Genomic DNA, 23824 nt, shown 5'->3' with positions numbered 1-23824 from the left:
TTAGTATCACCTCAGTAATTCGTATTCTACACTGGGAAGTGTAGTTGCTGGTCCTGTTCCAGCATTCTAGCATTCCAGCAATGTCTCATCTCTCCAGCCATCTTTGCCTCGTATCCTTATCTCTTCTTGGACTGACTTCTGGATCTGACCCTTGCCTGGACACTGACAACTCTTACCTGCCACTTGACTCCAACCCTGCCTGGACACTGACCATTCTTGTTTGTGCCTTCCTCTTACCCTAGTCTGGCCCTTGATAGATGTCTATGCTACAACCACAGAGGCTCGAGTCTAAGATCTTCTGGTCTCCAGAACCCAAGGGCTCAAACCAAGGGGAAAGGGGTTAATATAGGTAAAACCCTGAGTCAGTTTCTTCTCTGCATAGCTCCACCAGATGTCAGTAAGAGTCTATAGGGTCTTCCCTGTAGGTTGAGCCAATCTCACCACAGCAGCAATGGTCCACAGATCTTACATCTCCTATGGCATTGCTATTGTAGACACATGATAGGGGTCCACTGGCCTGCCACCTGACTGCTGGAAGGGATCGTGGATCAGCTGGGGGAGTCTTCCCTTTTATAACCCCTATCTTCTGCCAACCTCCCCTGATGCCAATCCTCTTGGGTGTTGATTCTTCAGGTGATGCTGCATACCATCATTTGTCAGATTCCCCACTTTCTTCCCTTGTCTGATATTTTTACTGCCGTATATACAATGAGCAAAATGCTGGTCCTCCCTCACTTTAAAGTGCCTCTGTAGCAAGCCACTGAACATGAGGTACTGCACCATAGTCAGCATCCTGTACCTCATGTTCTCAGGCCTAGTACTGCATCCTGTGATCTATGGAGGTCTCTCATTATGGCTCCTGGCATCTTGCTCCTCTGCTAAATCCTGCTTTTCTGAGATAGGCCTGTAGTAACTCACCTGCTTTATTGGCCCAATGTCCAGGATTTCCTGTGGCATGAACTGATGATATCAGCACTGCTGTAACATAAAAGAGAGCTTGATCCTCTGGGCAGGAGTCTGAGCAACAAGTCTTGGTTCCTGATCCTGTATGTTTGCTGTTCCTGAAACTGTATGCTTTGATGTTCCTGATCCTGTACACCTTGCTGTCTCTGATCCTGTGTGCCTTGCTGATTCCTGACTTTGCTTCTGACTGCTGCCCACCATGATCCTTGCTTGTCTCCTGCTTCTGACCAGACTCTGCCTGCCTTGACCTTGCCTGCCTAACCACATGATTTTGTACTACACTTTGGCCCTGTCTGTTAGCTTCCAGGTTTCACTTTTCCAAGCCCATGACAGCCTCCAGATCAGGGATGTCTTTTGTGATCTTTTCTCTACTTCCTTGGGAGCTAATTCTAGTACTGGAGTTGATTTTGAGGGTGGATTCTGAGGTGAAATGCCTGGGGCATCACTCACATTTTCTATCTGTGCTGCCTGCTCTTGCCTGGGGTTACTCTTATCACATCAATATCATCATCTATTTCCTCAATCATTGTACTGGAAGTTAAGTTGCTATTGACTAATCCTCCCAAATTATCTTCACCTATTAGCTTTTTATGTTCTGATTCATGGAATCACAGACAAGATTCTTTCTCAGAATCATTTGTTGAAAATATTGCTTCCCTTGCCTTAGAAGCAGTATCCAATGTAGAGGAGCATGCAGCTAGTTTTGGCTGTTGTACTTCTACTATTCCAGTCCATGCACTGCCCTTTTACTATCTGCATTGGATGGTTCTCCTGCCTTTTCCCTCTGCTCCAAAATAAGAGGGAGAGGAACAGGCAGAGGTGGCACCTGCTCTCTAAATTTCAACTGCTTCTGCCTTGAGCTGCTAGTTTTTTCCACTCCTGCCATTCTATAGATTTAAAAAAGTCTCTCTTCAGTTTGAGGGCAGGTCTAATTCCTTTTTTATTGCTGCTACTAGACTGGGCTGGATATGCACCAATTCCTCGGCTCTTTTCAAATCTGCAACTTTTTGCCATTTCCTCCTCTCCCTTTTCCTGATATGATTAATCTGTTGATGTGCACTGCCTACTGGGGATTTGGATATTACAAACAAATGTATTTATTGATTCTGTAACTGTTCCCCTACACAATGTATGGAGAACGTTCTGTTTCTTACACACACACACACACACACACACACAGACTCATATATAATGTATGTGTGCTGTGCTGTGTGCACTGTTAACTCACTCCACACAAAAAAGCAACATAAGCAGAAACAAAGACTCAAAGACTGCTAAGACTCTTTTTCTCTTCAGTCTGTCAGTGTTCTGTGCTTACCTCACTGACAGAAGAAAAAAAAATCTCTAGCATTGCTACAATCTCCACATTGTCACCTACCCTGGCTCTTTCCCAGTGAAGGGAAAAATCAAAAACAGCAACAGTACCACTACAGCATAGAGATAAGAATCAGACCCTTATCAGTGCCTAATCCAAAGGTTTCGAAGGTTTTTTTACAACTCTGTTAGAATTTCTATAAACATGTCTTTTTCTGCCAACAGTTTGAAATACAGACTGTTCTTGCACATGCTCAGACTTTAAAGTGAGAGTGAGTCAGCATAATCTTGATAGCAACTATAGGCTATTTAAAAAGATGCTGCACTGTGATCGGTCCTCATTTTGATTTCCTTGTCAGTTCTTTCAAGGCTGTATGGTCTCACAGCCAAGAGTTGATTGCTAAAGTTTCTTCCACCTGTTTATTTATACAGAGCACAGTCATAGACTTGAATGTGCCATAGACTTGAAAGGGAAACATAACTGAATGAGACAAATATTTTCTGTTTCATTTGTTTTGGATGTTCATACATGAAACAAATATGGTCTCATTTATTGTCATTTACTCATTCATTTCAAACAAATGCACATCGCTAACATGATATACTATCAGTTTTATCGCAGAAAGCTCTGAGAAAGCTTGAACTTTTACAAAATACACCAGCTAGGCTGTTAACTGGGGCAAAGATGGGGATCGAATTACTCCAATTTTAGAGGATCTGATTAAGCTTCTGATATACTGTAGTAGCATATCAAATTTAAAATATTAATTATTGTCTATAAATGCCTTAGTCAAATTAGTTCTGGATCCTTAAAAAATGTACTATTACCATATATGCCCAGCCAAGCACTTCATTCATCACAGAAGGCATGCTATCTGTCTCTTCTTCTGCAGTGGCTAGGTTAGTTGTTAATTGGAATTCAGCATTTAGCTGAATTCCAATTTAGCTCCTACATTATGGAATTTTGTCCCTTTGGAGATTAGCTCAGTACAATTTATCCTTCTTTTAGGAAATATTTGAAATCTTTGCTCTATTAACAAGCTTTTCCAGGATAGATAGGATAGAAATTGAGTGTTGGCGAGTTGCCAGTTTTCAATGTCCATAAGTTGTCTTCCACTTATCTGAAGTGTTCGTCTTGAAATTTAGGTGATTTAAGCCTATATCAGAAAGTTCTGATGTACTCTAATGGTTTGATTTTAAAAAGCATTTACTGGAGTATATCTGGGTTTTACTGAAGTAAATGCACTGTACTCAAGTAAGTGGGGTTTTGAAAATTGCTACATTATAAGCCATTGAATTGTCCATAGGATTTACTCGTGTAAGTGCTCTTTACTCAAGTAAATGGCTTTTGAAATTTGCTACAATAGTAGTTATATTTATGCACATAACTCCTTTTGAAAATTACCCCTTTGTATTTATTTTATGAGTTTTTAGTTTTCATATGTTTAGATATCAAGTTTATTAAATTTGTTTTTAGTTCTTATTTGACTGTGATGATCTGCATGTTTTGTGACTCACCTTGAGGTTTCAGAATGATAAGGTATGGAATCAAGAATTAAGCAAATAAATTATACTAAAACTATAAAGCCTTTGGGCATCAGGCATTATTACATCTGTGTTAAAGCTGCTGGTAACACCAACCTCAGTGGAAAGTCTGATTCCTACTCCAGAAGTATAGAAGAAGGGTCTATGAGGCCTCAGTCTTCCCAAGTGCAAAAGAAGGAACTCCAAGTCTCTGAACCTTCCCCCCAAATGAAGAAGAAGTTTCTTCAAAGCCCTGATATCTCCCCATCCAAGAGATCCATGATCTTTCCCACTCACACGGTATAGAAGAAGAAGTTCTGAATCCCTGATACTTCACTCCACGGAGTACAGAAGAGAATCCAAGGTCCTGAGTCCCCCATATCTTCCATCCCCTCCATATGCCACTCTTGACTAGCCCATCCAAAACCTGAAAAAAGAAAATGGAGCCAGGGGAAAACATGATTTTCTCCTGCCCCACTCCCTTTGAGGCCCTTCTTCTGGACTCAGTTGGGAGTGGGGGCATTGGAGCCTCTGATCCCTTTCTTATGTACTCAAGGAGGGGTGGTTGAGGGCATCAGAGATCCTTCTTCAGAATTTGGGGAGGGGGTACAGGGCCAGCCATAATGTCATGTGCATTAACATGCCATGGCAAACAAAAAAAAACGTAAGCACACCTTAAGAGATGCAGGTAAGGTTTTACTGTTTTCAGTTTTTAACATAAATTGCATTACTATATGCAATTTGCAGTAACCCATATCAATAATAAATTAACTGCCTAGCATGCGTCTGCATATTGCGCAGTTTATTTCCATATTTGCAGTGTCAGACTGTGATAACACAAATGTTGACTAATGCAGGCTAATTGACAAATTTCATTTTGAAATGTATTTGGAATACATTCATGCTTGTGTTAGTGTTTAGTGCATGTTACGTATTAATTTTGATTCTCCAATTTCCCTGTCTTCCCTCATTACTGTATCAGTTGATTATCTCTAATTTCCTACTGTCCTACCCCCCATAACTTTTGTAATTGCTTGTATGGAATAAATTCTTTCTTGTATTCTCAATTACCTCTTTCCTCTACTCTCTTTAATATGAGCTCTCTCCCTTACCTACTTGACCTCACTCCAGTTATTGCAACTTTTGAACTTCCTTTCATCTTCTGAATCCACCTATGTCTTCTTGAACCACTTGATTGATTTAATAGTACTCGATATCCCCTACTTCTTTGTCTGCCCCATTATTATTTGGATTCTCCCCTGAACCTGAATTACTTGATTGCCTATCCCTTAGCCTTAGCAGAGATTCCCCACCCCCTATGTATCTTTACCTCCCTATATGCAGCTTCTAGCTGGGGATCCTTGCAGACTATCTCTATTATTGATATTTTACTCTTCCTTACATGTGCTTTGTTCTCCTCTCCCTGTAACTATATTCCCCTACCATTTCTTATGATCTGCCTTGTGCCTTACGTAAGAAAAAGCAGAATATAAAAAAAAAATACAAAACTAAAATTAGCACTCTTCAATACTTAGCCTCCTACGTTTCTGCTAGGTGAAACATAGCTTGACACTAGAATAATTATGAAAAGCCTCTAATTAAGATATGGTTTCATTTAGTCTGGGATGCCACATGCTTTTTAAAAATTCAAGTCTGAGTTAAGGAATGTGGCAGAGACATGGGATATTTGCTAAAATGGGAATCAGAGAGAAGTACTCTGAACAGATCAATGAATTCCCAAAGCATTTCCCCTTTTTAAAAATGTTGTACACTGGATTTGTGGATAAGCTTCATCTATCATGTGAAAGGGTGGAGGGGAGGAAGGGTAAGTTTAAACATTCTAGTTCTCTCCAGTTGCAGCATCAATACTGAGTTTCTTCTTGAATTACTGACCCAGAATGTGATTTGTTAATTATTAAATTTTGGTATGTGGTAGATAGTAAGTTCTATGCTCAGATGGTAACTTTTAAACCGGCACGTGGACGCACATGGGCACACATTCATCGGCAAGCACCCAACGAAGCAGCAATTTTATAGTATACGTGCGTTTATGTGTGCATGTTATAAAATAGGATATATGTGCATGCAATTGTAAATGGACACAAGCACCTATGTATGCAAATGCCGCTTCCACTGCGTAAGTGGGTGGATTTTAATAGACACGTGAGCCACCATTAACAGTTTTCCCAGTTCATTCCCAGTCCACCCAGGTAAGGGATAGGACTTCTAAACTCCCCTAAATTAATAGCCTCCCTTCTCCCCTGTTAGCCTCAGCCTTTAAAACCTGCTGATCTACCTAGAATTTGTTTTTTACAACTTTCACGCCATCCATAGCAAAAATAAAGGTACTTGGCAGGGGACTCCAACGCATGACTGTGCGTGTAAGTATTTATGTGCTAATTTCAATGTGAAATCCAGGAACACTCATGCCTAGCCCACACCCTGTCCCTTTTTTAGAACTTTTCATTTATACGTGTAGCGGCAAGCATGTGCATGCTTGAGTGGCTTTTAAAATCTGCTTAGCACGCACCGGCACCACTTGTCTGCGTATCTTCTGGTTTTGGCATGCACTATGGCTTTTAAAATCCACCATTTACTGTTTGACATATTAAAATTTTGTATTTTGTAGAAAATATGGAGTGGCATTTTCTAGCTGTATTGCTTTTTATGATTGATGGTGATTTGCTAATGCATCAATAAAATATTTTTAAAACGCCCAGCAAAGAATAGTAGACAAACTGAAAGCCCAAAAGTGAAACCTACTGTATGGTTTCCAAATGGAAGATGAATTTTATCGGGATAGATGAAGTGATCTACCATTGCTATTCTACTTCTCTATCAGTTCCACTTCATGAACCTAGCATCAGAAAAAAAAATTTTAATTACACTTACTTGCATTTATCCTAGAAAGGTATCATTTTGCATCTTATGTCATTCCCTTCTAAATGTGATCATAGCCCAGGGGTACACAACAGTCCTCAAAAGCCACAAACTGGCCTGATTTCCATGATATCTTCAATGAAAATGCAAGAGATATATTTGCATACAATGAATACAGTACATGCAAATCTATCTCCTGCACATTCCTTGTGGATATCCTGAACAAAGCCAAGTGGATTCTGAGGATCAGAGCTGGCTACCCCTGTCATAGCCCCTCTTTACAAAATAATACGAAGAAGGAAACTATTACCTACTTTTGTTTTAAAAAGCATGGGGGGGGGGGTTGCTGTTGAGCATTGATAGTGATGAACGCTTTTTGTTGAACTCCGTCCACTTACCTGGCTTTGACCCCTGCTCCCCTTTCTTTCATTAACTTAATTCTGAAGATTAATTAATAGTGAAGGATGTAAGTGATCTTACTTAGATTATCCATGGTCTCCAGAAAGATATGAAACATGTGCGACTGACAAATCATCAATATTTACAAAGATGCAGGCGACTCGAATGCAGGTCTCAGGACGTCAGCTGACAGTGTGACATTGGGGGAAGGTGTGACCAGTGGTGTAGCCACGGGTGGGCCTGGATGGGCCATGGCCCACCCACTTTGAGCTTTGGCCCACCCACTTAGTCTGGCAGTCTGAGAAGCAGTCGCCAAAGAGGGAATGCGGCCTGGGAGGCCGCCAGTGGACCCCATCCCACCAGCAGCCGAGAAGAGAAACCTGACTGGAGAGAGCCTGTTCGCCTGCTCCTCCTCATGTGCCAGCCCTACTGAACTGAAAACGCTTGTGACTATCATGTGCTCTATGCTGATCTCACAATGCATGAGATCAGCACAGAGGAAGTGATAGCCGCAAGAGTTTTGAATATATTTGTATTTTGCTGTTCAGTATTCCAGTGTTCACAAAGGCTGAGGCTGGATTCTCAGGCTCTCCATTTCAGTTTTGTTTGTATGTTTGTTTCTAATATATAGTCCATTATTCTGTATTAGGTAAGGGTCTGACTATGTTGCGCATGTATGACAGAGGTGCAATATTTCAGTAAATGTAGTTTCTCTGTAGGAATTTGTAGCAGTTCAGGCTTGTTCTGTATGCCCACTACATAGGATATTAGTGTTGTGAGGCTTGGTGTAATGATTAGAGATGTGAATCGTTTTCCATATCGTCTTAACGATAGAAATCGTGTGGCAGGAGAAGAAAATCGTGTTTGGCATGATTATTTCATTGAAAAATCGTTAAAAATCGTTTTTTCCGATTAGTGCGCACTAACTCCCTGTTAGTGCGCACTAACTCGAGTTAGTGCGCACTAACTCGAGTTAGTGCGCACTAACTCAAAATGATACAAATAGACACTTTCCAGGTCACTGAAGGTCAGTTAGGAATGAATATGTGTTCCTATTGGCTGGCAGCCCTCTTATCTATTGGTGTTACCAAGGTTACCACTGAGGTGATGGTTGGGGGGATGGGAAATGGAACTGGAAACTCATGAACACCAACAGAAAATGAAACAAAGTGTTCACACTTCCCAGGTCAGTAAAGGTCACTTAGGAATGAATATGTATTCCTATTGGCTGGCTGTGCTCTTATCTATTGATGTTACCAAGGTTACCACTGAGGTAATGGTTGGGGGGATGTGAAATGGAAACAGTTGGAAGCTTGACATATGATGATCAGCACTCACGTGACTAGAACTTCTTTGTTTATTATTTTTGTTAGCAGACACGTGCATGTTGAATTTGCCAATCACTGTGCATTTTAGAAAGGTGGTCCTGGCTGGAACTGTACACAGTTCAAATATATGTAATTGATTGTTGGTAAGTGTATTTTTTAAGTAGCCACACTGGCACAAGTATGTTTACTTTTCCTCCTACTTAACTCACTAGCTCAGCTTTGTAAGAAGGGCTTCTCTGCTTGAGTGAGGGTCAGGCAGCTCCCCCCTGTCTGTGAAGCCAGCCTCTCACTAGTAATGCAGGGAGGGAGCTATCTCAGACTTCACCATCCTCCCCCCCCCCCTCACCCACACACCATTCACTAGCTGGGACATGGGGGAAGTCAGGAGTGAGGGTCAGGCAACTCCCCCCTGTCTGTGAAGCCAGCCTCTCACTAGTAATGCAGGGAGGGAGCTGTCTCAGACTTCACCATCCTCCTCCCCCCCCTCCTCACCCACACACCATTCACTAGCTGGGACATGGGGGAAGTCAGGAGTGAGGGTCAGGCAGCTCCCCCCTGTCTGTGAAGCCAGCCTCTCACTAGTAATGCAGGGAGGGAGCTGTCTCAGACTTCACCATCCTCCCCCCCCCCCTCACCCACACACCATTCACTAGCTGGGACATGGGGGAAGTCAGGAGTGAGGGTCAGGCAGCTCCCCCCTGTTTGTGAAGCCAGCCTCTCACTAGTAATGCAGTGAGGGAGCTGTCTCAGACTTCACCATCCTCCCCCCCCCCCCTCACCCACACACCATTCACTAGCTGGGACATGGGGGAAGTCAGGAGTGAGGGTCAGGCAGCTCCCCCCTGTCTGTGAAGCCAGCCTCTCACTAGTAATGCAGGGAGGGAGCTGTCTCAGACTGGTATCAGGGTTAGGGCACTGTGTGCAGGAAGATCACAACACTCCTGGTATTAATAGGGATAGGGCACTGTAAGAGATGACTGTAGTAGATTGAATAAAGATCTGATGTTTCTGCTCTTCTCACACCAAACAAAAACAACACACAAGCAGAGAAGCCCTTCTTACAAAGCTGAGCTAGTGAGTTAAGTAGGAGGAAAAGTAAACATACTTGTGCCAGTGTGGCTACTTAAAAAATACACTTACCAACAATCAATTACATATATTTGAACTGTGTACAGTTCCAGCCAGGACCACCTTTCTAAAATGCACAGTGATTGGCAAATTCAACATGCACTAGCATTTCAGGTGCCTGCTAACAAAAATAATAAACAAACAAGTTCTAGTCACGTGAGTGCTGATCATTACATTACTTTTTTTGTCAAGCTTCCAACTGTTTCCATTTCACATCCCCCCAACCATTACCTCAGTGTTAGCCTTGGTAACATCAATAGATAAGAGCACAGCCAGCCAATAGGAATACATACATACATATTCATTCCTAAGTGACCTTTACTGAACTGGGAAGTGTGAACACTTTGTTTCATTTTCTGTTGGTGTTCGTTAGTTTCCAGTTCCATTTCCCATCCCCCCAACCATCACCTCAGTGGTAACCTTGGTAACATCAATAGATAAGAGGGCTGCCAGCCAATAGGAACACATATTCATTCCTAACTGACCTTCAGTGACCTGGAAAGTGTTTATTTGTATCATTTTCAGTTAGTGCGCACTAAATCGAGTTAGTGCGCACTAACGGGGAGTTAGTGCGCACTAACTCCCGTTAGTGCGCACTAACACGATTTAACGATTTTTAACGATAAATCGTTAGAATTTCTATTGTATCATGTTCTATAACGATTTAAGACGATATTAACATTATCGGACGATAATTTTAATCGTTGAAAAACGATTCACATCCCTAGTAATGATTGCTTTTGCTGCCATTTGTAGATAAGGTTGCTGCTGTTTGAGTCCTGAGATTTACTGCTGTCATGGTATGACATGGACATGGTTCTAGGTGTTTTTGTTTTTTTTTTTTGTAGGGATTTGTTTTACTTCACAAAGGGGCCGATGCAATACAGTGTGGTCAGCCGGGCGCACTGTATAACCTGCACTCCGACGCGGGTTAAATAGGCGCTAATCCACCCCCTAATGCAGGGATTAGCACCTATTTAACCTGCGTTGGACGCAGAGTGAATGTAATTGCGCTCATCACTTGCAAATGCATGTGAATGAGGCTATTACTCATTCATTCCACATGCAATAAAATAAATGTGCATCTGAGACGCACATTTATTGCTTAGCTATTAATGCCTGCCTGGAGCAGGCGTTAATAGCTAATCGCAGGTAAAAGAAGTACAGAAAAGCAGAAAAAAACTGCTTTTCTGTACTTCTCTTAAGTAAAAAAATTTAAAAAAAAATCTGCTAGTAATGAAAACGGACGCCAAGTTTATCGGTGGCCATTTCATTACTGGCAGACGGCCGGTTATGAAAACCGACGCCAAGTTTACCGGCGTCAGTCTTCAAACCCGGCAGATGCGGCGGGGTCGCGTTAGCAAGGAGGTGCTAAGGTCATACAAGCGACCCTAGCACCTCCTTCCTAGCACGACCCCCTAATTTGGGTATTGCATGGCACCCCCCTTGCGAGCGCCATGCGCACATTAGGAACGCGGACGCTGACTTTTCAGCGTCCACTTTCCGCGCTTTATATTGTATTGGCCCCAAAGTGTTTGGCATTGGAGGGAGCTTATTTTGCTGTCTGGGGTTGCTCCAGCGTTTGAATATATATTTTTTTGCATGTTCTAGTTCTGTTCTGCACCTGTTGCAAATCTTAAGTTCTTATGATGATTATTATGGTTATTGCTGATTTATTGTAGTTATGATATTCTCTGCATTTTTGGAAAGAAGATTCATAAAATAATACATTGATATTTATTTTATTACATAATTGGATCTGATGTTTCTGTAAAACAACATGTAAAAAGTAACAGAAGTTTATTTAAAAACTGCAATAAATATAAAATTAATATAGTTTAGTAAGGTAATTTTAATGTTGATAAGTGCTTGAAATAATAGAATGAAAATATTTTAAAGCATCACTCATGATGAAACTACTTAGAAATCCATTGTCAGATGCATTCTAAAGCACTATTTATTGATAAGAGTATAAATAGTAGGGCCTAGACTTGTATGTCAACTGCCCACCCATTTTAAGCTAGGGCCCCTCCAAAAATTCTTTTCTGGCTATGCCACTGGCTGTGATAAAGTAAGGCTGGCAAGAACTGATGCTGTTAGTTTTGTCTGAAATGAAGGACATTAGAGCAGAACTTGGGAAGGCATTTACTGCAATTTGAACTAATCTAAAAGGTGAATTTTAAAAAGTTTGACATGTGCATTAATTAGGGGATGCATGAAAATGTCGGGCTCACTCAAGCCATGTGGATTTTAAAAGCTGCCGAGATATGCGCACATTTTCCGGGCGCACAAATTTCAGTTTTCAAAAAAGGCTGGAGCATAAAGGTAGTCTGTGCGGAATGGGCATTTTGGAGCATGAACCACGATGTGCATGAAAATACTTATGTGATCTGGTGCACGCTGAAGCTCACTACTGCCTAACTTTACTTCTGTTATGGATGATGTAAGTTAAAAAATAAAGAAAAATAGGCAGATCTTCAGGGTTTGAAGGGTTGGAGATAACTGGGGGGAGGGAAGGCTATTAAATTAGGGAGGTTTGGAAGACCTCTCTTAACTGGGTAAACAAAGGATGAACTGATACAACTGGGAACAGAGCCTAGCAATCCCTTTTAAAATACCCCGATTTACACGATAGAAGTGGCATTTGCGAGTACATGCATGGTAGGGATGTGCAGGGGTAAAAAATGTGTTTTTTATTTTTGGGAGGATTTTTTCGCATGAATTTCATTTCATAGATTTCTTGATTCATATCATTTGTGTGAAAAAAATGAATCAAACAATTAAAAAATTAATAAAATCAAAACAGCTGAAAAACAAAAAATAGGCCTCCATCCCACCCTCACAGAAAGATGCCGGAGTCAGGATCCCATCCTGCCCCCACTTATCCAGTCCAGTGAAGATCCGCTGTCTAGAGCTAAGCCAAAGACTCAGTCTTCCATAGGCCGAGGCTGCGGTAAATCTTCCTCACTTAATCTGCCATTGCTGATCCTTGGGAGTGGGGCGGAAGGATAGAGATGTAATTTGGTTTGCTGAATGTGGTTGGGGTTAAGTGGGGGGGAGGGCAAAGATGCGGTTCAAGATGTGGGGGATTATCAGGAGATTAAGGATAGAAGTGAGATTAAAGGTGATCTGTAGTGGGCAGACTGGGCTGAGACACAGTGAAGGGAGGCTCTTTTTTTCTTGTCTATTGGGCAATGGAATGGCAGGAAGGTATAGTATTTATAGACTGGGTCTGTGTTGCTGAGTAGATGGATCTCTGGAGATATACTGTATGCTGTGTGAAGATCGATGGTGCAAGTGTGTTTGTGGAATGCTACAGGTATAAACCACCCCATTAAACTTAAGGAAATACAGTCTTATGCCAAAGCACATCCAGACTTCATCTTTTTTGCAGGAGACACATTTACCTGTGCAATATCAATATAAATTGCAGATGAAGTGAACTGAAGAAGTGTATGGTGCATCTTGGAGGGGTGTAAATCGAGGGGGGTGGCTAAATTATTTCATAAAAGGGTTAACTTTTTTCTGTAAGAGGGAAATGTTGGATTTAGATGGGAGGTTTATATTACTGCAAAGACTCCTTTATGGGGATAAGTTAACTGTATTGAACGTGTATGGCCCCAATTGTTATGCATAGGGTTTTTTAAGGATATTTTTTGAACTTTTAAATACTGAGGGTAAGGGTATCTTATTGGCAAGGTGGGGGGATTTTAATTTGATACTGGATTACCTCTGATAGATCCTAACTTTTTCCACAACATGCTAAGGAACAAGGTCTGTCTAAATATGGTAATGGAAAAATGGATGTAGTGGATACATAGAGGAAATGCAATCAGGGGGTACAAGATTATTCCTATTTTTCGGCAGCCCATCACTCCTATTTCCGCATAGCTATGTGGTGGATGATATTTGGAGGGTAGAGCAATGTGAAATGGATATGATTAGATATCAGATCATAGTATGATACATAAGGACATAAGAACATAAGACTTAACCACACTGGTTCAGATCAAAGGTCCATCAAACCCAGTATCCTGTTTCCAAAGGTGGCCAAGCTAGGTCACAAGCACCTGGCAGGATCCTAAGGAGAAGATTCCAAGCTGCTTATCCCAAGAGTAAGTAGTGGATTTCTACCTTAATAATGATGAACATTTCCTCCAGAAACTTGTCCAAACCTTTTTTTAAACACAGCTAATAGCTTTCACCACATTCTCTGGCAACAAATTCCAGAGCTTAATTTTGTGTTGAGTAAAAAAATATTTTCTCTTCTTAGTTTTAAATGCATTACTTAGTAACTTCATTGTGTAATGTGTGTCTTCTGGTCTTTGTACTTTTCGAAAGAGTTAACAACTGATTAAAATGTACTTGATCCTTTCCACTAATTAATTTATAGACATCTATCATATCTCCCCTCAGCCATTTCTTCTCTAAGTTGACACCTGTATCCTTTTCCTAAGTGGTGACTCCTAATGTAGAACCTTACATTATATAGCTATAATTTGGGTTATTCTTCCCTAAGTGCATCAATATGCATTTGTCCATATTAAATTTCATTTGCATGTCCATTCTCTCAGTTTTGCAATGCCCTCTTGTGATTAACAATTTTGACTAATTTTATGTCATTGGCAAATTTGATCATCTCACTTGTTCCCATTTCCAGGTCATTTATAAATATATTAAAAAGCAGAGGTCCCCAGAACATATCCATGGGACACTCCACTATTCACCTTTCTCCATTGGTAAAATTTACAATTTATCCCTGCTTTGTTTTCTATCTTTTAACCAGTTAGCAATCAATAGAACAATGACCCCTATCCCATGACTTTTTAACTTCTAATAAGACACTCATGAGGAACTTTGTCAAATGCTTTCTGGAAATCCAGATATACTATATCAACTGGCTCACCTTTATAAACATGCTTATTTATGCTCTTTAAAAAATGTAGCAAATTTGTGAGGCAAGACTTCCCTTGGCTAAATCCATATTGGCTTTGTCCCATTAAACTATGCTTATCAATATCTTCAGCAATTTTGTTCTTTATGTTAGCTTTTACCATTTTGCCTGGCACAGACAAACTCACTGGTCTGTAGTTTCCTGGATCACTTCTTGATTCCTTTTTAAAAACTGGCATACAACTGTATACGGTCTTCAAGTACCGTATACAGTTGTATGTTCACTGTAGACCCCAGTTAGCTAGAAGATCTAGTTAGGTGGTCCTTCCATGAATCCTTGCTGCCCCCATCTTTTCCTTTATTGCCTGTTGTCTGCAGCTTTCAGCCTCAGAGAGCAGTTAGGAGGAAAGGAGATTGTTTTGGCCTCCTCTGAGGCATTTTTATTAGCTCCAATGAGAGATCTCCCTCTTCTCCTCCTCCACTATCGGCAGCGACCAGTGATGTCTCTCTGGGAAAATCATTGCAGGCTGGTGATTGGAAGGTGCAGCCAGTGTCTGGAGTTTGGTTAGACACTACCAAAGCTGCAGCTACTGGAGTGGAAGCTGTAGTGGACTCTAGGAACCAGGTTATGGGGGAGAATAAGGTTGAAGTAGGAGGAACTAAGAATAATTTTGATGAAGGAAAAATTAATCAGATTTCATCTACTGCATTGTTGTCTCTTTCCTCACTCCCCAATTCAGTGAGGTTTACACTAGCTACCATAGCAAAAGTACCCCCTCCCATACGTCCTCTAGTGGGGGTTTGGACAATGGTATCTTGTAGAGAGACTTTCCTCACTGGCTGTGTTTCCCAATAGTATGAGTTCAAGAAACCTCTGAAAAAATGTCCTCTCAAGATTGACTTTTGCTTAAATAGGATGAAGGCCTGGTGAAGTGTGAAAAAGTATTGCAATTCTGTTGGTTACAATTTCAGAACTTACTCAAGATAATCAGTTTTTGTATAATTAGTTGGACGTATTGTAAAATCAAGCTTGGAGAAGATATTTACTTTTTACAAATTTTCCTATGTCTCTTGTAGTTTTTCTGCTTGATATGTTAAAAAAAAATATTTCTTTGAAGTTTTGAGATTCCTTCTAGAGGCTTTTCTACCTGTGGCCCAGGTCTACTATCTATTGACTAGTAAGAAGATAAAAATAATTTAGAGGACAATTTGACCATGGATAAGCTTGACTTGACTGCTCTGTTGGAATCATTGTAAGAACTTTCAATGGTAAGAACAACTCTTTGTCTCCTTTGCCTTGGAACATTATAGGAACAGGGCTTTTAAATTCTTCTTCCAAAATATGAATGTTGGATTTCTATGATGCTAAGGTTGAAGTTTTTCCAGACCTTAGCATGGACTGCTAAGTGTGAAAATAACTGTCAAGGAGCTTATGTTTCCTATGACTCTGCACAATTTCAGAGATTTATAGAAGGCAAATTGGCTGGTGGGGATGGAGGCACCATTTCTGGAAGGTTAAATTAAGTATTTTTTGTTTGCCTGCTCACCTTATGATGGTTTTGTTTTATATATTTTTCTACTAATGGATCTTCCCCTTTCTCTTATCATGAACTTGAATTTCTGTCCAGTTATCTAGTTAACTTTCATTATATAGATTATATGATGCCGTGAAGATTAATTGCCTGTCAGGAGATATTATTTTCCTGTTTAAATATAATAAATTCTATAAATTAATTTAAAAAACAGAACAAAGCAAAACATTCACAACACAATCTAAAAGTTGAAATGAACAGAGTTCCAATAGTGAAGAAGGTGCTGCTGGTAGAGCAAACAGGTCCATCACTTCAGGGGGAGGGGCTGTACTACGTTGAGGAGGGGTGAGGAGCTTCTCTTGAGTGTAGCATCAAGGGATCATGGGGCATGGAAGCTGCAGTAGTGTGGATACTGCTTTCACTAGCCTATTAGCTGGCAGGATGCAAATCAGAGGTACCCCCCCACCACGACCACCTCCTCACACACACACACACACACACACACACACACAGAAATTATATGGTATGGGCAAACAGGCTAGGGCTAACAGGCCCAGAACAGATAGTGGTAGGGGAAATTCATGGAAGATAGCAGAGCAGCAATTAACATCTCTCTCTCCATATTATGAGCCAACTGGCATAGGTGGCCTGAGCCCAAAGGCATAAGGACCCAGTTAATCCTATAGTAGGCAGGTGAGTGATGGGCCTAGCTAGTTTTACAGTCGGCCAGAAAGAGATACCGGTAGTTTGATTCACTTTCTCAGGGATATACAGGATTTTAATTGTTTGTAAATAAAACAATGGCCCTACTTTAATTCCTAATTTAAAATTCTCTGTTTTTGTCAATTTGTTATTGCACTGGGCAAGGGCAGGTATGGGGAGTCAGGGGATAAAATTCAAAGCTGTCAATATTAAATGGAATTTAGTTTTCTCAAATATAAAAACTGAAGTTGGAGAATAAAAAAAATAAACCAGGGAAGATAACTTTCAAACAACTGTACGCAGTGGCACAAACATGCTCCTATGATCATGTGCAGATTGACAAAAGTATTTTATAACCCACATATACCATATACATGCATATTATAAAATGTCTCTCTTTACCCTGCAACATGCGCTAGTATGTATGCTTACAAGTGAATATGTTGAGGGTATTGAAACAGTATTTCAATATAAGAACGTAAGAACATGCCATACTGGGTCAGACCAAGGGTCCATCAAGCCCAGCATCCCGTTTCCAACAGTGGCCAATCCAGGCCATAAGAACCTGGCAAGTACCCAAAAACTAAGTCTATTCCATGGTATTGTTGCTAGTAATAGCAGTGGCTATTTCTAAGTAAACTTAATTAATACTGTGGAGGGGAGTGGACAGTGGAGTGCCTCAGGGATCTGTATTGGGACCCTTACTTTTCAATATATTTATAAATGATCTGGAAAGAAATACGACAAGTGAGGTAATCAAATTTGCAGATGACACAAAATTGTTCAGAGTAGTTAAATCACAAGCAGATTGTGATAAATTGCAGGAAGACCTTGTGAGACTGGAAAATTGGGCATCCAAATGGCAGATGAAATTTAATGTGGATAAGTGCAAGGTGATGCATATAGGGAAAAATAACCCATCCAATGGTTACACAATGTTGGGTTCCATATTAGGTGCTACAACCCAAGAAAGAGATCTAGGCATCATAGTGGATAACACATTGAAATTGTCGGTTCAGTGTGCTGCGGCCGTCAAAAAAGCAAACAGAATGTTGGGAATTATTAGAAAGGGAATGGTAAATAAAATGGAAAATATCATAATGCCTCTGTATCGCTCCATGGTGAGACCGCACCTTGAATACTGTGTACAATTCTGGTCGCCATATCTAAAAAAAAATACTGTGTATAATTCTGGTCGCCGTATCTCAAAAAAGATATAATTGTGATGGAGAAGGTACAGAGAAGGGCTACCAAAATGATAAGAGGAATGGAACAGCTCCCCTATGAGGAAAGACTAAAGAGGTTAGGACTTTTCAGCTTTGAGAAGAGTCGGCTGAGGGAGCATATGATAGAGATGTTTAAAACCATGAGAGGTCTAGAACAGGTAGATGTGAATCGGTTATTTACTCTTTAAGATAGTAGATAGACTAGGGGGCACTCCATGAAGTTAGCATGGGGCACATTTAAAACTAATCGGAGAAAATTCTTTTTTACTCAACACACAATTAAACTCTGGAATTTGTTGCCAGAGGATGTGGTTAGTGCAGTTAGTATAGCTGTGTTTATAAAAGGATTGGATAAGTTCTTGGAGAAGAAGTCCATGACCTGCTATTAAGTTCACTTAGAGAATAGCCACTGCCATTAGCAATGTTAACATGGAATAGACTTAGTTTTTGGGTACTTGCCAGGTTCTTATGGCCTGGATTGGCCACTGTTGGAAATGGGATGCTGGGCTTGATGGACCCTTTGTCTGACCCAGTATGGCATTTTCTTATGTTCTTATGTTCTTATGTTCTAATGGACTTCTCCAAGAACGTATCCAGTCCTTTTTTAAGCACAGCTATACTAACTGCACTAACCACATCCTCTGGCAACAAATTCCAGAGTTTAATTGTGCGTTGAGTGAAAAAGAACTTTCTTTGATTAGTTTTAAATGTGCCTCATGCTAACCTCATGGAGTGCCCCCTAGTCTTTCTATTATCTGAAAGAGTAAATAACTGTAACTGATTCACATTAATCTGTTCTAGACCTCTCATGATTTTAAACACCTTTATCATATGCCCCCTAAACCGTCTCTTCTCCAAGCTGAAAAGTCCTAACCTCTTTAGTCTTTCCTCATAGGGGAACTGTTCCATTCCCTTTATCATTTTGGTTGCCCTTCTCTGTATCGTCTCCATTACAACTATATCTTTTTTGAGATGTGGCGACCAGAATTCAAGGTGTGGTCTCACCATGGAGTGATACAGAAGCATTATGACCAGCGGCAGATTCCTGATGAAGACCAGCCCGGGGATTCGCCGCCCAGGCCGGCCCAGGAGATATCACGTGGTCTGCCGAGCACGGCTCTGTCATGGCCGCGCTTGGCAGACCACGTGATTAGTGCGACCAGCCCACCAGGGGATGCCCAATCCCCCGATAGGCCAATCCGCCCCTGATTATTACATATATATTGAACATATGTATTTTTCCTACCTATTTTAAAAATATATGTGCATATATTTTACACACAAAAATAAAGTAGAACTTACTCAGGTAAACTGAGATTTATGCATGTAAACTGGTTTTTTTTTAAAACATTGAAATTACCATTTTTACCAATTACTCCACCAGCTTGCCTAGTACTTCGGGATATTGAGAATCTCCTGGTTCTTCAGTCTGAACTCTCCACAGTTCACCTAGGCCTCCCACCTGCCCAATAGTATACAATAAACACATTTAATATCACTTACACAAGATAATTAACTGGTTTAAAATTATGAAAATATGTTGGTAAATCCACGCATGTGAGTGTCTTTTAAAATAGCAACTTATGCACATAATTGTTGGCTCCCACCTCAGCATGTCTCTGGATTATCCCCTTTTTAAGTGCATATATATGCATGTGCATGAAAGCAAAAATATGTGCAAATGTTTGTTTATAAAATAGTATGTACATGAGTAGAAGCTACTTATGCGCATATATTCAAATTTATACACATGGAACTCTGAAAATTTATCTCAATATTCCTAAGCCAAAGTATCTTTTTATTTAAGAGTAGACACTCTGATGTGTCTGAGACCTGCACAACAAAATAAAACTTTTCTACTAATGTCATTGGAGCTGCTATAAGAAACACAGCATTTCGCCTATTTGGATGTATCAAGTTTTTAAAGTTTTAAAGAAATTAATAGGTAAACCTTCTCTGACTTAGTTCCTTCTCTGACTTAGTTCAAAGCTAGGTAAATATCTGCCATTATTTGACTATGAGAATCTGCTTCAATATTGTTTGAATCTGACTTTGAAAAAGAAATTATTTGAAAGGTTTTAAATTTACGTGAATGTATGTGCAGGTCCAGTCTATTCTAAGTATTTGACAAAAGAGCAGCTCTTCAGATATGCATGCGGATCTGCAAATATTCGCATCCAAATAAGGTTCAAAAGGATCAAAATGATCAAGAAGAGCGATTTGAGTAGAGGTACCAATGACTTGGGCTTAGTCAAAGTGATTTGTGGTCTATCTTGGTTTCATTTGAATTATCTGAACCACTCCTTCTCCATTGGAATGAGGTTCCAATTTATGAGCATATCCAAAAAGTACTTTTGTTTCCCTTTATTCTATGTCTATGCAAAAAATTCTTAGGGGTAGATTTTTAAATATGTGCGCGCCTCCTTGTGCGCGTGCTACGTGGCACGCGCACATGGACACACAATTTTATAACAAGAGTGCACTGGTGCATGCATGTTATAAAATCCTGGCTGGTGTGCACAGTGGGGGATAGATTTCCCAGTTTACGTGTGGCGATGAGCTCGGGCCTCCCCCAGATCCCTCCCAGTCCGCTCCAATTAAGGAGCGGACTGGGAGGGATCTTTCCTACCCCCCCTACCTACCTACCCTCCCTCCCTCTTCCCCGACCCCTTTGAAGACCCTACCTTTTTGTTTTTTTCTTGTTTTTGAACTTATGCCAGCTCCTGAGCTGGTATAAGTTGTGTGCGCTGGCAGAGCAGCAAATGGCTGCTCTACTGGCGGCCTCCAGCTCCACCCCGCCCCCGAGCCCGCCCCTTGGAAGAGGCCTGGCTCTTGTGTGCGCAACAGGGGTTACGTGCGCAGCCAGATCTCTTCTAAAATGCGTGCAGTGCGCACAAGGCCCAGCCATGCACGTAACCTCCGTTTTCCCCGCACGCAGGGGATTAAAAAGCCTTTACCGAACAAAGCCTTTAGCAGGCACTGCTTTCCCCATCCCTAATTATATAGATCATTTTTAGGTATAGGACCTTTTGTTTGGAAATCTCCATTTTTTAACAAATATTAAAAGTGGTCTCTGGGCATCAAATCAGTAAAGTAATATGGCTGAGTGTGGTCACCTTGGGGGGGTTTTTGTCATTTTTTTTCCTAAACATGAAGGTTCAGCAACTACATTGAATATATTTTCTTCCAGAGGAAAATATACATTTTCCACAGATTCGTCTGACCTTGGATAAAAACCATGTCCCCCAGGAATGCTGCCTAGTGACTCTGTTGTGTATTGCTCTTGAGAGAAGAAAAATGCAGGTACATTTGAAAGTCACAGAGTCAGCATCTTAGGAGACGCCTGAGGGGAGGGGGATCAGAAAGTAGCAAGCAAAACCTAGTGCACATATGTGCTCAAGGAGAACTGAGTGGTAGATGGAGGTAATCTATTTATTTGTGTTGTCATTCTACAAGCATCCTACAGAAAAAAATAAAAACAGAATAACCCTCAATTTCATGGTCAGATGTTTTACCTACACATGATTTTGTTGTGAAAATTCAATTAGTAGATGCAATAAATAGAAACCATTTCTAATAGCTTCTGGAGAAATAAACATAGGAATTGTTGCATGGGAAGAGACTGCAGCATAGGAGTAAAGGTTTTTTTTAACACATTGTCCTATATGGAAACTCATTATAACTCATGTGGTGTCCTTTCCTGTTTAGTTTTATTTTTATATATGCTTCCATTTTGGTAACCTTCATCCTTCTGCATTCCTGCTTTCCACAGCATGAAAGGAAAGGTTGCTTTAGCACGGGATCAAATCTTTGTGCCAAGTACTTTATAACCTTGGCATTGGATATTCAGGAAAAGATTTTTTAAATCACAAAGTAGTCTATAAATAAACATTAAAAGGTACTGTATAAGTGTCTTATTTTTAAAAAGCTTAAAAAATTACCATATAAAGATTTATCTATGTGTAAACATGCCCTTGCTAGACTAGACATAGCAGACATTTGCTCTTGCAGTATTCTTCTGTCCTCTATTAGACCTTTTTTAACTTTAATAAAGAAAGGGCAAGGGGAGACTAAAACAGAAAAAGGAGAAAGGTCACCATCTTGGAAAACCATCACATGTCACCTCCTGTGACATGTGAGACCTTCAGCATCTGTGTGTACTTCTGTCTGTTTTTATCTATGCTTAGTCTGTCATTGAACCTGCTTTGTTCTCCTGGGGCAGTTTCTCCAAATGGGTTCATTTTGTGTGTACCTTGACAGGCATGAACCTTATTCATAAGCCTCCTTGTCTCCTTTTCTAGACATTTCCAACTCCGCCTACCGCTGATGTCATCAAAGCGGGATCTTTCAACCAATGTAGTTGATGCCAGAGGGCTGAAACATCTAGTTATCATCTCACCTGCATCTGTCCAAGACCTTTAGTGTTTTGCTGTTAGTTTTCATCTTTGATTAGATTATGATTGAGCCTACTTTTGTTTTCTTCTGTGCTTGCATGCCCAGCTGGCTGGCTCTGGTTCTGCTTACTGCTGATGTAATTGATGCAGGATCTTGAAACCAGCTCTCGCCAAGGACAGAGGTGGCTGGATTTGGGTACTCCCCCAGCAGGAGCAGTACAGAGCTCTACAGGAGTGCAGGGAAGGATCTTCTGATTGTCCAACAACTACCTCCTCCTTGGATTGGGGCCACTGATTCTGGCAGCCAGTAGGACTTCTCTGGCATGATGCATGGAAGACCGGGTCAGAGCTGGCAGTGGTCAGGCAAGATCAGAGTCTAAGCAGAGGTCCGGACTGGCAGAGATCAAACAGAGGCAAGGTCCAAAGACAGCCCAAGTCAGCAATGAAGATCAGTACAACTGGGAAGATCAGATTGACTGAGAAGGCAAGGCAAAAGCAGGATAGGGGAACAAGGCTGGATGAGGAGGCAAGGTTGGGCAGGGCAAGAGCACAGAGATACTGGAACTGGGTAAAACACACAGGCAGGAACAAGGCAACAAAGGCGGGAACAGGGTAAAACATGGGCTAAATTGTAACAGGTATGCAAGGCAGAATTCAGTCAGGCTATATAGGCCACTGGGAGGCCTAGACAAGACAAGGACCAAACAGAGAACACAGAGACAAGGTAGGCAACTGGGAGGCATAGATTAAGGCACAGGAGAGCAACTGGAAGGCACACAGGAACAGAAAGGCCATTAAGAGACCACAGGAACCAGACAAACAGACAGGAAAGGAACACTGGAACAAGCAGAACAATACAAGAAGGCTTGAACAGGCCATACTAGATCATGGCCAAGACAAAGATATACAGATGAGCTAGACCACCAGAAGAACTAGACCCACTGACAAGAAAGGCCACTGAGAGACCCATGATAAGCAGAATAGCCACAAGGAGGCCCAGACAAGAAAAGACAAGGACAGGAACACAAGAACAGGGTAAGGTATACACAGATATAGGGAAAGCAACCTATGGAAAGGCGAAGTAAACACAAGGTAAAGCAAGACAGGCAACAGATAAGAAGGGCCACTGGGAGACCTAGACAGGAGCTAGGGAATGAACAGGGACAAGACAGATCCAGACAAGAAGGCCTAATAGGCCACACTGGGAACAAGGTAAGGCAAGAAGGTCACTAAGGCTACAGGGAAACAAGGTAAGGCATGGAAAGATTGACAAAGCAAGGAGCCAAAGTGCCTCGATGATGAGGTACCGAGACATCTGTGAGTTTCTTATAGGATTGACCTTGCTGCATCATGTAGCCTTCAAGGAGGCAATTAGAGCAGGGCAGAGTATTGCTCACTGAGGGCCCCTGCTAGTGGGGAGGCTGATTAGCAGCCAAAATCATGACAGACAGAAACACAACAACTCTTTTGGGTTCTTGGGGCTGTTATTATTTATTGTTTTCACCTTGAGATTCTTTCTTTTTGGTGTATTTTAGTCTAGT

The sequence above is a fragment of the Rhinatrema bivittatum genome, chromosome 1, assembly GCF_901001135.1.
Source record: "Rhinatrema bivittatum chromosome 1, aRhiBiv1.1, whole genome shotgun sequence".
Classification (NCBI taxonomy): Eukaryota; Metazoa; Chordata; class Amphibia; order Gymnophiona; family Rhinatrematidae; genus Rhinatrema; species Rhinatrema bivittatum.
The sequence above is the reverse complement of the archived record's forward strand: the minus strand, read 5'-3'. Positions refer to the sequence as shown.